At 37.5% G+C, this 12,115-nt stretch overlaps 1 non-coding gene across 1 annotated transcript; it reads right to left on the bottom strand.

Moving 5' to 3' along the window:
* Positions 1 to 6,014: 6,014 nt before the first annotated feature.
* Positions 6,015 to 6,121, bottom strand: LOC136201609 (small nucleolar RNA R71). The gene has a single exon (XR_010673956.1). It is a non-coding gene; the product is annotated as a small nucleolar RNA R71 (small nucleolar RNA).
* Between the last annotated feature and the right edge of the window lie 5,994 nt (positions 6,122 to 12,115).

Below are 12,115 nucleotides of genomic sequence, written 5' to 3'. Positions count from 1 at the left end.
GGAGATTTGTGGCACTGTCGTCTTGGTCACATTAGTGAAAAGGGGATGAAAGTGCTATGTTCAAAGGGTCTGGTGCCGGGTCTGAAATCTGCTGATCTTGGGCTGTGTGACGATTGCATCTTTGGGAATAAAAAAAGAGTCAGTTTCTCTAAGGGTGGCAGAACTTTGAAGAAAGAGAAGTTGGAGTTAGTTCACAACGATCTATGGGGTCCTGCACCTGTGAAATCTCTTGGTGGAGCTTTGTATTACATGACCCTCATTGACGACTCCACTAGGAAAGTGTGGATCTATTTTCTGAGAAAGAAATCTGATGCTTTTGATTCCTTTCAAAAATGGAAGGCCCTGGTTGAGAATGAGACAGGTTTGAAGGTAAAGTGTTTGAGGTCTGACAATGGTGGAGAGTATGAGCTTAGGGAATTCAAGGAATTCTGTGCTGAGAATGGAATTCGCATCGAGAAGACTCTGAAAGGAACTCCTCAAGAGAATAGAGTTGCAGAACGAATGAACAAAACTCTGTGTGAGCGTGCTAGAAGCATGAGGCTGAAGTGCGGACTTCCGAAGATGTTCTGGGCAGAAGCAGTTAACACTGCAGCATTCTTGATCAACAGAGGGCCATCGAGTCCCTTGGAGAGTGGCATTCCTGAAGAGGCTTGGAGTGCCAAACAGGTAAATCTATCCTTTCTACGAGTATTTGGATGTGATTCATATGTTCATATTGGTCCCCTTGAGAGAAGTAAGTTAGATGTGAAGTCTATTAAGTGCACGTTTATTGGATACGGTGGTAATGATTTCAGATATCGATTCTGGGACAGTCAAAACAGGAAGATTATTTGCAATCGATGTTGTTTTCAACGAGCAGATAATGTACAAGGATAGTCTGGGCGCATCTAATACTGGTGATGCAGGACTAGAGGTCGTGGACCTAGACATCACGAATTTTGGTGGGAGTAAGGAGGTAGTTGTGGAGGAGACAGTTGTGGTGGAGGCAGTTGTGGAGGAGGCAGTAAGGAGGTAGTTATGTTTTCAAAGCTTTATGAAGTTGATACACCTTGCACTCCTCTCCCTTCTTCACATATCCCTTTGGTTGTTCAACATACACTTTTTCACTAAGTTCACCATGTAGAAAAGCACATTTGACATCAAGTTGAAATATTTTCCAACCTTTGTGTGCGGCTACTGCAGTGATGGTTCGAACAATGTCTAGTCTTGCAACTGGAGCATAAACCTCTGAGTAGTCTACTCCTTCCCTTTGCGAGTACCCTTTTGCTACGAGGCGTGCTTTGTATTTTATCACCTCACCATGTTCATTCCTCTTAGTTTTGTAGATCCATTTGACCCCAATTTTCTTAGTACCGCTAGGTAAATCTGTTAGAACCTATGTCATGTTCTTCTCAATACACTGAATTTCAGAATCCATTGCAATCCTCCATTTTTCTTCTTCAACAGCTTCTTCAAAGAATATAGGATCTTCAACATCACATCACTACAAGAAAATTGATTTTTGGTAACAGAAAAAGTTGTTGCCAAAAATATGTTTGGCAACGACATGTCATATTTTGCAACGACTTTTGGTCGTTTTGATACATTCCGTTACTAAAGGTTTATGCAACGACTTTCTGTTGTTGCTAAAAATATATATTTGGCAACAAAACGCTTATTGTGAAAGCTTTGTCTTTGCGAAATCTTGATCGTAGGTGAGAGAATGAAAGTTGTCTTTTGCTACAAGTGTCAGCGTTTCTATATATTATAACGTTTCACAACAAGTTTTAACATTGTTATATATGTTGGTATTTTGCAACAACATTTATTGTTGCTGTTTATTTTGACGTTTCGCAACAACACCTGTCGTTGCTATATATTTTCCTATTGCACAGCAATACCATCGTTGCTAATATTATATTAATAGTAACAACTTTCATGTTGCCAAAGTAATTTTTTACTTTTTTTTGTTTTCCAATTATTTTAGAAATTATGATATGTTTTTATTAATTTATTTTGGACTTTCCTGTTGACGGTTCTTGAAACGTTTGGGTTTTCTATTACTTTTAGAGATTGGATTCTTAACATCCTATCCTCATCACGGATTTCAGTTATGCTGGGCGGAGCCCCCAAAGGCTATGTTAGTTGCTCGAGAGGAGTTAGACATGGAGATCCCCTTTCCCCTATTCTGTTCGGAATCGCTGAGGACTTTTTTTCCAGATGGATGTCGAATCTTGAAACTGAGGGAGCTTTCACTCCTATGTGTTATTCCGGTGGCAACAAATTTTCTTTCCCATCTTCTGTATACTGACGATGTCCTAATTTTTGGGGTTGCCTCCATGAGGAATATTCGCACTCTCAAGTCCGTGTTTCAATTTTATGGTTCAGTCTCGGGTCAACAGGTGAGTTGGAACAAATCGTCAATCTATCTTGGTATATTTGTCACTCGAACCCGTGCGAACCGCCTCCCGCATTTCCTATGGATCCAGGAGGAAAAGCTACCGTTCACCTATTTGGGTGTGCCGGTCTTTAAGGGAGCTCCAATAGCTCAGTTCCCCTGCAGCCTGGCCGACAAGTTCCTTAGGCAATTCAGTAAATGTAAAGGGACTGCCCTTTCGCTTGCAGGAAGGCTAACTCTTGTGAAATCTGCTGTGACAAGGGCCTTAGTTCATTCTTTTCTTGTCTACAAATGGCCGGTAAGCCTTCTTAAGAAATTAAACAGATGTGTCCGGAACTTCTTGTGGACGGGCTGCACTGATAAACGGAAGCTGGTTACGGTGCCATGCCATGTCGGTTGCCAAAGTTTGGAAGCCGGGGGGCTTGTTATCAAGGATTACAGGCTTTTTAATCAGGCATTGCTAGGGAAAATGAGTTGGGATCTGCTACAGGGTGATAGCTGGATCATCAACTTACTGAAATGTCAGTTTTTTTCAAGCACAGGGTCCCGAAACCTTCAATTGCACCTTCTTCAGTATCGTCATCCTGTAGGCTGTCATATGCTACAGTGAGAGGCCATTCGCATTGGTGGATTGGTCAAGTCTCCCGTCTGAACTTTTGGACGGACAGTTGGATCCACCCTACTATGGCTGAGCAACTCGGCTGGTCACCTGCACGTCAGCGGCAAACGTTCAGCAGTGTGGATCATTTCCTGACTGACTCGTCCTGGCACCACATTGACCAGCTCCCGACGGCAGTCCAGGGTAATATTCTCGCGGTTTCGCGTGGCTTAGATCCCAGTGACTTGTGCATTTGGAAACCTTCTACTAAAGGAAAATTCACGGTCAAGGAGATGTATCAAGCCCTTTGTACGGAGCTGACCCCGGTTAATTGGCACCGGTTTGTATGGGGAACTCACATCCCACCGTCCCGTTCAATAACCTTATAGAAGGTGATGTATGGTAAAATCTTAACACAGAACATTCTTCAGCAGAAAGGAATCCATCTAGTTTCCCGGTGTTTTTTGTGTCTATCATCGGTGGAAAGCATTGATCATCTTTTTCTGCAATGTTCATTCGCAAGACGGCTTTGGTAGGAAATTGGGTCTATTTTCAGTCAGCGGCTAATGCAAAATGACAATTTCGATATTTTTTTGACAGACTCATCCGATGCAGGTTTGGTGCTCAAGTGGCTGCTGTTTGGAGTTTGGCTGTCGTGAGCTGCGTATGGCTGATCTGGCGAACGAAGCCTTATTTGGCACGGAGCTCCCTTCAATCCAAATCGGTCTCCATATGCTAACCCCCCTAATTCGGGAAGCAAATAGGAAAGTGTTAAGCCCAAAATATACCTAAAATATCATTAACATTTACATCATTTTTATTACAAATTCGTGTTATTTATATCTGTTTAGATTACTTTTACTCTCGAATATCTTTCTTTCTTGCAAGGTACCTAAATATTTGGTAAAATCCAAATAGGAACGAAAAAGGATCTAAAACAGAAGAAAAGCCCTACAAAAGGAGTCAAAGACGACGTAAATCGAAAGCGCCAAGTCGAAGACACGAATGAAAGCTAAGAAGTGAGAAAAATCACCGGGCCGCGACAGTGGATCCTCAACCCGCGGCCGCGACACGCGTGGTATAGCTATTTCTCCCCTTCGTCCGAAGCTCAACTCAATGCTACGTCATTCACGGCCGCGGATTACCATCCTCGGTAAGTGCAGAAAATTTACAAAGAGCATTTAACACATGCTGAAAATCCAAGAAACGCGTTCGTTCAAGTGGATAAAGACGTCCTTTCACAACGGACACGACTCTTAACCAACGGATACATCACTTCAAACACAACCCTTCAACATCTATAAATAAAAAGTTGATGTTGAGAAAAAGTGGCTGTGAAATGTTATAATATAGATATAGAATCAGAGCGTAGAACTTATGTCGAAGTTCTAAGTAAACACATTTCGAGAGTTAGAAATTAGATTCTGTACAAAACAAGATGAGGTACACATATTGTTTATAGTTTAATTACAACTCAGTAGCGTTTAGACATTGTTCCTGTTTTAGTTTGCATCATGGTAGTGGCCGACCGAATCCCTATTACGAAGTTACAGCGAGAAGATTGAGTAGAGTGTTCGCCCCTGAGCCTGACAACCTCTTAGGAAACCCAAGGAAGCGGAACCGATCAAGCCCTTCACTTGCACGCCCTCGAAGAACTCGATGCTCCTTGTTCTCTGTAAACTTGTATCAATTTATATTTCATCTAATAAAGTCCGTTCTATTCGACAAATCGTTATGCAGCACTTATGGTAACCAATCCAATATAAGTGAGGCTGGTGTTTTCATTAATATGCACTTGAATTCAAAATCATTACAAGGAAACTTTGTTGAACACTTAGGCAAATTATCATCTCGAAAGAGTTTTAATTTGAGTAAGGGCAACTATCCCGAAAGGGTTTTATCGCGTTCAAAGCTAATTAATTAGAGGTTCCGTCATTTATTTCATCATCATAATTGATACAAAGTTTAAGTTGTTTTCTTTGATTAATGCAAATGAATAAATTCTTTCGTTTTTCTAAAAAGTTCTAAATGTTCCTGTTTTGTAAAATTCATCCTTAAAATCAGAAGACCTTTCTAACAATCGATTTATTCTAAATATAAAATCTTATTCCAGCATTTTCAAATACTCAAAGTTCACAAATTCAATTAAACAAATTTCCTAAATTCAATTAAACCAATTTTCACTTTTCATTTACATTTAATAGTAAATCTAACTAGTTCGAAATTAACAAATTCAAAAAATAAGTTTTTTCGTTAAAAAACGTATCCCTGTGGGATCGATATTTTTATTACTACAAGCGAAACCGTGCACTTGCGGAAATCGCTCAACAAGTTTTTGGCGCCGTTGTCGGGGATACGCCAAAATTTTTGACAAAATTTTTATTTTTCGTATTTTATTTTCGAATATAGGTTTATACATTATTTTTATACAATTTTTATATTTTATTTATTTTCAGTTATATAACATACTTGTTTTCAATTTTGTTTTGAAGGTAGTTTGGCTCGTGTAACAATTTCAAGTTCATGCGCAGTTTGCGAAATTCGGGCACGCCACCAGATCCTTTAGATCCAGAAATTGAAAGAACACTTAAGAAAAACAAGAAAAACAACAAAAACAAAGACAAAACACCCTTAAAAACCAAAGCAGACCAGCCAGAGATTATGGTCGATCCACCGACACTTATGGATTATGCTAGGCCAGGAATGGCTGGTGTAACTAATAGTGTAGTTAGACCTCGTATAAACGCAAATCAATTTGAAATTAAGCCTGCTTTGCTTAATATGTTGCAAAACAACGTAACGTTTTATGGACTACCTAACGAAAACCCTAATGCACATTTGACAAATTTCTTAGAAATTTGTGACACTTTTAAAATTACTGATGTAACAGCCGAAGCAATCAAACTTCGCCTCTTTCCTTTCACTTTGAAGGATAAGGCAAAAATTTGGTTAACTTCTATGCCTGCTGCAACATTTGAAACTTAGGACCAATTAGCCCAAGCATTTTTACAAAAATATTTTCCCTTAGCAAAAACCGCAAGAGTCATCAAAGAGTTGACATCTTTTACACAAAATGATAATGAAACTCTTTATGAAGCTTGGGAACGTTTTAAAGAACTTCAATGTTTATGCCCACACCACCAACTGCCAGATGCACTTTTAATGCAGACATTCTATAATGGATTAAATCCTACAACTAGAGGTTCATTAGATGCTATGTCTGGAGGGTTATTTATGAAGAAGACGTCCGCCCAAGCAAGAGAACTTTTGGAAGAAATGGCAATCAACAGCAGTATGTGGCCCGCCGAGCGTGGCCATATACCGACAGCGAAACCATCATCCTCAGGTACATCATCGGTTAAAGGTATAATGAATCTTGATCCTGTAGCAATGTTACAAGCCCAATTTTCTGCCTTATCGCACAAAATTGATAAATTTATGGCACCATGCGATCCTAATGATCCAATCCAGAGAGACATTGATTACGAAGGTATGAATGAGATAGAACAGGTAAATTTTGTCCAAGGACAAAACCAAACTACTAATCCTTATTCTAATACTTATAATCCTGGATGGAGAAATCATCCTAACTTTAACTGGAAAGATGGTAATAATAATAATAATGCAAATGCTAATCAATATCGGATAAATAATTATCAAAATCAAACAAGAGATACGATTAGCACTTTATCTTCAAAAATCGACAAATTTATTGATGCTATGAATGGAAAGGTAAGTAATCAAGACGATGGTTTTAAACGGATCGAAAATAAATTCGATCAGCTTATCAAAAACCAATCATTTAGCATCCATAATTTGGAGGTTCAAATTGGACAACTTGCTAAATCAATTCCATCCCGCAAAGAGGGAAGTCTTCCCAGCCAAACAGAAGAAAATCCGAAAGAGCATGTTAAGGCTATCACTCTTCGCTCAGGAAAAAACTACATAGGTCCGGAAATGCCCGGAAATTCAACTTTACCTGGAAATGATTTACCAAAATCCAAAGAAGATACATTAAAACAAAAAGATACAAAAATTGACTCTAATCCGAAACCTTTTGTACCAAAACCACCTTTTCCACACAGGGTCCGAAATAAGGACCATGATAAACAACTTTTATCATTTTTAGATAAACTTAAAAATTTGCATATAAATTTAACATTCATGGATGCAATTACGCAAATTCCTAACTATGGAAAATTCTTGAAAGATTTAATCTCAAAAAAGATTAGTTGGGAAGGAATTTCATCCATTTCACTTTCTGAAGAATGTAGTTCGATAGTATCAAGCAAATTACCTACTAAACTCAAAGATCCCGGATGCTTTACCATTCCGTGTACTTTGGGAAATATGGAATTCCCAAGTTGTCTTTGTGATTTAGGAGCTAGTATAAACTTGATGCCATTGTCTATTTTTGAGAAATTAGGTTTAGGAGAAGACATCAAGCGTACCAATATGGTTTTGCAATTAGCGAATCAATCCACTAAAAGACCATATGGTATAATTGAAGACGTTTTGGTGAAAGTTGACAAATTTATTTTTCCTACTGACTTTGTTATCTTAGATTTTGCTTATGATGCTAATTGTCCACTAATCTTTGGTAGACCATTCATGAACACGGGACGTGCTCTAGTTGATGTGTCGGAAGGAAAAGTAGTTTTAAGAATAGGTGACGATAAGATCGAGTTCGATATGAATCAAGCAATGAAATATCCTATGGAGGATTTCGCTTGTATGAAGCTTGATTTAGTTGAAGAATGTGTTAATGAAATTGTTCAAAGAGAAGAAATAATGGAACCTATAATGGGTGAAGAATTAGAAGATAAGGACCCAGAGCCCTTAATTCGAGAAGATGGACCAGTTCCGCCTTCAGTAATAGTTCCACCTAAATTAGAACTTAAAGAATTACCAAACCATCTGAGATACACTTTCCTAGGCGGAAGTGATACTCTACCTATAATCATCTCTAACAAATTAACAGAAAATCAAGAAGAAAAATTGAAAGAAGTTGTTAGAAATAGAATAGGAAGTATGGGATGGCAGATTTCAGATTTAAAAGGAATTAATCCTAGTATTGTAATGCATAGGATTCACTTAGAAGAAGATAAGCCACCTAAAGCGGATAGACAAAGACGTTTAAATCCGAACATGAAAGAAGTAGTCAAAAATGAGATTACTAAACTTTTAGACAATGGAATCATTTATCCTATTTCGGATAGTGAATGGGTTAGTCCAATCCATTGTGTACCCAAAAAGGGAGGTATAACTGTAGTAAGGAATGATGAAGGTGAATTAATACCTACGCGAACCACCACCGGTTGGAGGGTTTGTATAGATTATAGGAACCTAAATAAGGCAACTAGGAAAGATCACTTTCCTTTACCTTTCATCGATCAAATGATCGAAAGGATAGCCGGTCATGCATTTTATTGTTTTATTGATGGCTATTCCGGATTCTTTCAAATATATATTTACCCGGATGACCAAGATAAAACAACCTTCACATGTCCTTATGGAACATTTGCATATAGAACAATGCCTTTTGGTCTATGTAATGCACCAGCAACTTTTCAACGTTGTATGACTGCAATTTTTAATGATTTCATCGAAGATATCATGGAAGTATTTATGGATGATTTTTCAGTTTATGGAGATTCTTTTGATGCATGTTTAAAAAACTTAGATAAAGTTCTTTCTAGATGCGAAGAAATGAATTTAGTATTAAATTGGGAAAAATGTCATTTCATGGTTGACGAAGGAATTGTTTTAGGTCATAAAATATCCGAAAAAGGATTAGAAGTGGATAGAGCAAAAACTTCAGTAATAGAAAAATTACCCCCACCAACAACTGTCAAGGGAGTAAGATCTTTTCTAGGACATGCAGGTTTTTACAGAAGATTTATAAAAAACTTTTCTGTAATTTCCAAACCACTTACTAATTTACTTATGAAGGATTCAACCTTCGACTTTAATGAAGATTGCATTAAAGCTTTCGAAACATTGAAAACAGCCTTAGTCAGTGCACCCATAATTGCTAAGCCCGATTGGGATTTACCTTTTGAAATCATGTGTGATGCAAGTGACCTAGCAGTGGGATGTGTTTTAGGTCAAAGAAAGGATAAAAGATTACATGTTATTTATTATGCAAGTCACACATTGTCCGGTGCACAATTAAATTACACAACAACAGAAAAAGAGATGTTAGCCGTAGTATTTGCATGTGATAAGTTTAGGTCATACTTGTTAGGATCTAAAGTTATTATTTATACAGATCACGCAGCTTTACGTTATCTGTTTGCTAAGAAAGATGCAAAACCGCGTCTGATTAGATGGGTTTTGTTGTTACAAGAATTTGATATAGAAATTAAAGACAAAAAGGGAGTAGAAAACCTTATCGCCGATCATCTATCGAGACTAGAAGATGAAAACGGTCCTATAGGTGAAACTGTCGGTATACGAGATGATTTCCCCGATGAACATCTCTATCAAGTAGAAAGTATCATGTCACCATGGTATGCAGATTTTGCTAATTATCTTGCAACCGATATTGTTCCGGAAGGATTATCTTCCCAACAAAGGAAGAAATTTTTCTTCGATATTAAACAATATTTTTGGGAAGATCTCTTTCTATTCAAATCATGTGGTGACGGGATAATTAGGAGATGTGTTGGAGAAAATGAATATGAATCTATAATAACAGAATGTCATTCCAGCTCATATGGAGGACATAATGGAGTTAATAAAACGGTAGCTAAAATATTAGAATGTGGTTTCTTTTGGCCTACAATGTTTAAGGACGTTGGTTCATTTATTACTCGTTGTGATAAATGCCAAAGAACGGGAAATTTAGGAAGGAAAGATGAGATGCCCCTCAAAAACGTGTTGGAAGTTGAAATCTTCGACATGTGGGGAATTGATTTCATGGGACCTTTTCCGCCTTCCAATGGTAAAACTTACATATTAGTAGCCGTTGATTATGTTTCGAAGTGGGTTGAAGCAATTGCAACCCCTACGAATGATTCTAAAGTAGTTATTAATTTTCTTGACGATATATTTTATAGATTCGGTTGTCCTAGATTCGTTGTTAGTGATGGCGGTACCCATTTCATAAATCGAAATTTTGATATGCTTATGAAAAAATATGGAGCACGCCACCGCGTGTCAACGCCATACCATCCTCAGTCGAATGGTCAGACGGAGATCTCAAATAGAGAACTCAAATGGATTCTAGAGAAAACTGTTTCATCATCAAGAAAAGATTGGTCACAAAAACTCAATAATGCGCTATGGGCATACCGTACTGCATTTAAATCACCAATAGGAATGACTCCATACCATTTGGTATATGGAAAAGCATGTCATTTACCAGTTGAATTAGAACATAAAGCCTATTGGGCTATTAGAAAACTTAATTTTGATTTACAACAAGCAGGAAAGAAATGTTTGCTCAATTTAAATAAGTTAGATGAGTTACGACATCTATCGTATGAAAATGCGAGGATTTATAAAGAAAAAGTGAAAAAATGGCACGATGCCAAGATCAAAGTCAAACACTTTAATGTTGGAGATAAGGTGCTGTTATTTAATTCACGGCTTCGTATATTTCTAGGAAAACTTAAGTCCAGATGGGACAGACCGTATTTAGTCGTCAAAACATTCGACTATGGTTCTTTGGAACTTGAGGAAACCAACGGTAATCGTTTTAAAGTTAACGGTAATCGATGTAAAATTTATTACGAAAATATTTCCGAAATAGGAACTAATTTCGTAACAAGATTTCCTGACATATAAATCATTTCATTTTTCTAATAGTTAGTTTTTATTATTTTTTATTTTTATTTTTGTTTTGTTTAGATTATATCATTTTATATTAGAATTTTAGATATAGAAAAATATATACAAGTCATGATTTTAATTAATTTTTAGGAATTTAATGAGAATTAGAAGAAATTCAGTGATTCTCAGTTGAGAATTTGAAATTCTCAGTTGAGGATTCACATATATAGAATTCTTAAGGAGGTAAGAAATTTCTGAACTTATAGAGAATTTAAAATTCTCAGTTGAGAATTTGGGTATAATTAGTAGCCAGGAAAATTTCTGGACTTGTAGAGGATTTCAGATTCTCAGTTGAGAATTCTGATTTCAAATTGAAAGGAAAATTTCTGAACTTACCGAGGATGAGGATTCTCGATAGAGGATCAGAAATTTGGAGTTTTGACAACTGATTTCCGCAAGGAAATCAGCGTGTCGCGACCGCGGGTCAGCATCCTCGGTCGCGACACGGGGAAATTATGCAAAAATTGACCCTTTTTCCAGCAGATGCAACTCTTCAGAAACGAAGCATTAAGTTTCTTCATTTCTAAAAGGTCTGTTTCATGCCTTTTCATTTAAAAAACAACACCTCTTTTCGTCCTAGGATCTTATAAATAGGTTCTAGAGGTTCAGTTTTCTGTCACTTTCTTTTCATCTCAATCAGAACAATTCTCTGATTTTCTTACCATTCAACAATCCAGAAACTAAGTTTAGAACCTTTCTTCCTTAATCATTCCAAACACCATGACTTCCTCAAACACTTCATCTAAGAAAGTTATTGCTTCACGCAATAAGCATGTTGATATATCAGAGCGTTACGGATGTAACTTTCCCATCTTCAATCATGATGAGGGAAGGCGATTCTTGAGGCTTCGATACACATTCTTTGTCGGAATTCTATACATGGATGACTTTCTTAACGATCAGTTGGGAATTAAAGAAGATATGAGTCGCTACATGGAACGCTTAGGATGGACCAGATTTGTTGATATGAAGTTTCCTATAATTGGAGACTGGATATTAGAGTTCTTCTGTACGGTTCGCTTTGTTAACAAGCGTCGGGTGCGTCTTAGTTTTCGTCGGGATGGCAAAACTTTCACTTTTGGATATCCAGAATTACATGCTTGGTTTGGTTTTCCCTTGAAGGATACTACCAAACGTCATCATGGAAGAGATATGACGTCCACTGATATTTGGCGAATGCTCACCGGCATCTGGCCTTTCCACCCAAAACTTGCCTATAATAAGTCTTTCTATTCCAACTCTATGCTATATTTGCATAAGTTTCTGAGTCACAGCCTGTTCGGTCGCACGTTCAGTAGTGTCGT

Source organism: Euphorbia lathyris, chromosome 7 (assembly GCF_963576675.1).
Source record: "Euphorbia lathyris chromosome 7, ddEupLath1.1, whole genome shotgun sequence".
NCBI lineage: Eukaryota > Viridiplantae > Streptophyta > Magnoliopsida > Malpighiales > Euphorbiaceae > Euphorbia > Euphorbia lathyris.
This window is presented reverse-complemented; position numbering and strand designations above follow the sequence as displayed.